The sequence below is a fragment of the Portunus trituberculatus genome, chromosome 38 (genome assembly GCF_017591435.1).
Source record: "Portunus trituberculatus isolate SZX2019 chromosome 38, ASM1759143v1, whole genome shotgun sequence".
Lineage (NCBI taxonomy): Eukaryota > Metazoa > Arthropoda > Malacostraca > Decapoda > Portunidae > Portunus > Portunus trituberculatus.
The window spans coordinates 32,434,043-32,436,542 of record NC_059292.1 but is presented as its reverse complement, the minus strand read 5'-3'; the positions used below and the strand labels follow the sequence as shown (position 1 = coordinate 32,436,542).

The 2,500-nt window shown below is 43.8% G+C and overlaps 1 protein-coding gene across 2 annotated transcripts in view; it reads left to right on the top strand.

Annotated features, from left to right (window-relative positions):
• The window catches only part of LOC123514534, a 426,709-nt gene that overhangs the window by 49,068 nt on the left and 375,141 nt on the right, over positions 1-2,500 (top strand). The window contains exon 1 of one of the 2 annotated variants that reach the window (XM_045272454.1): positions 1-350. This exon is cut by the window's left edge and continues 246 nt beyond it. The exons of the other annotated variant lie outside the window; for it this stretch is intronic. The gene's annotated coding sequence lies outside the window, so the exon portion shown is untranslated. The remainder of the gene's footprint in view (positions 351-2,500) is intronic. 2 annotated transcript variants of the gene reach the window in all.

Genomic DNA, 2,500 nt, shown 5'->3' with positions numbered 1-2,500 from the left:
CAGATGCATGAACTAAGATGAAACAAATAGAGGCGGATGTAAAGGAGGAGACGGATAGCAAGGAAGAGAAGGAGGAACAAAGAGAACGGGTGTTTAAGTAGTGAAACTGTGTTGAGCGAGCAAAGAAAGGAGAGGGGAAGCAGGGTAAGGGGACAAGTTGGAGTCGAAGAGGGAGGGGAGAGAGAGGAGAGGAAAGAAAAGTGAGGGAAGGGTGTAAAGGATGGAGGGAAGGCCGCGAGGAAACACAAGAGGGTGACTCAGTGCAAGACTCAACAGGTGAGGGAAGTGCAGGCGAGAAGCTGCTCGGAATACCAAGGCCAACCTTACCCGAGAACCAGGACAAGGCAGAGGTGAGCTAGTGGTGGCTACTGCAGGGGGGAGGTGCGGGACCGGGGTCAGCTTGGGGGAGCCGGGGTGAAAATGTGTCTATTATCTGTATGTGTATCGGGTAATTTCAAAAAGTGGAGAGGCAGAGGCGCCAGTCTTATCGTAGATTCTACACAGAAAAAATTCACGTTCGTTTCAGCAGTATACTGGCGCTTCGTATTAACGGGAGTGGCTACACGTGCAGGGAAAATTCCGTACAATAAGAATAATAGTAAATGAAATCATAATAACAACAAAAAGAAAAATAATAATAATAATAATAATAATAATAATAATAATAATAATAATAATAATAACTATTTTTAACAAATTTATATATAAGTGAAAATAGTGCATCGCCAATTAGGCCATGCTAACAAAGGGAAGGTTATTCTGAAGAACAATTGTTTTGTAAATATTTGTTTTTGAATATATGTATATATATATATATATATATATATATATATATATATATATATATATATATATATATATGTGTGTGTGTGTGTGTGTGTGTGTGTGTGTGTGTGTGTGTGTGTGTGTGTGTGTGTGTGTGTGCACGCGCGCGTGCATACAATCACATGCGAGTACACGAAATATTAAAAATATCATGCCGTGAATATTTCTACTTTTTTTCAGATTCAACGTGCATGAAAAATTATTCATTAATTACGTATACATGCAACGGTTCATCATAACACCGAGCGTAATTCCGAGCCGAGCGAAAAAATGGTGTCCAATGAGACAGGGAGGCGCGGCGACTAGCCTCGGCCCGGGCACCACCACCGCCGCCGCCACCCGTCAGCCAGCCAGCCCCCGCCTACGCCGCCACCACGAGTGCAGCTACTCACACCACCCTGGCTCCTTTCAGTTGCTACGATGCTAATGCTTTAATGATAATAACGAGAATGGCGTGGTGTGGGTGATGGTGGAGGGACAAACAATGGTGGCGGCCACTTAGCGGCGTCTGTGATGAATGACGTGCCTCAGCCGGTGGCCGATGACCGGCATCCATCACAAGCCTTACCAGCCTTTGGTCATTATTTCACCAACTCCCCCGCAAACCTTATTCCTATTTTTCGTCATCTCACTAAATTAACGTAGGTAAATAAATGATATAATAAAAATGTAGTAGTAATAATACCGAAGTAATTCCCTGTGCTGGTCTTCTATTCCATGTAACTATCCCGCAATGGATATAAAAAATTCTAGATCATAATCTGTTTATTAATAATCGTTATTTTTGTCCAATAACAATAACAATATCGCCTCCTATGAACGGCTGGTGGCGTGCATGATTACCCCCATAACGGTGTTCCACCACCACTACCGCCACCACCACGGGAGGCAGGTAATGAATGAAGCAAAGTTGAGAGATGCTTCCTCTTTTCCTGTAAGCTGTTCTCAGTAGCTCGTCATTTTGCAACTGCAACGGCTGAAAGGATACGATGTGTGGGATCAGGAAGTTGTGTAATTACGGAGAGCCTCGTTAGTGTCAAGCCTCAATAGTATTCAGTGGTGGAGTGTATGGGCGGCGCGGGGCTGATCAACATGCAATATGTATAACGTATGTGGTGCGCCGGGCTACATCTACCATTAAATAATTTTTGTCTAGCGTCAATCGTGCTATGAATTTTGAAATTATGACAACCCACAGACCACTGAGGGGGGCGCATGCGCAGAGGAGGCCTCCCGTGGCGGGCAACAGCGAACCACCTACCTCAAGGCTTCCCACTTACTCCCAGCCACTAGCATGACCTTGAAACGCTATAATTACCCTGAACTGCACCTCAAAACAAATTATCTATATCACCACATCACCACTGGTCATCTGTGCACGACATGTCTTACAAATTACACTAGAAACTGCTAGGAAAGTCAATTAAGTCAACACTGACTAACTAACCTTGCATCCCTCCTTCCAGCTGATGAGTCTCAAGGCCAGTGTACGTAAGCCTACTGTATCTACTGAGGTGTGGGAAAAATACTAGTACCTTCAGTTATGACAATGATCCTGGAAAAGCCACGCATATGATTTGTTTTCAATAATTCTACACGGATCTTTCATAGCTGATGGTTGTATCGTAAGCGCATTTCTCTCGTGGGAAAGTCTAAAATTGATGATGTGTAGGTT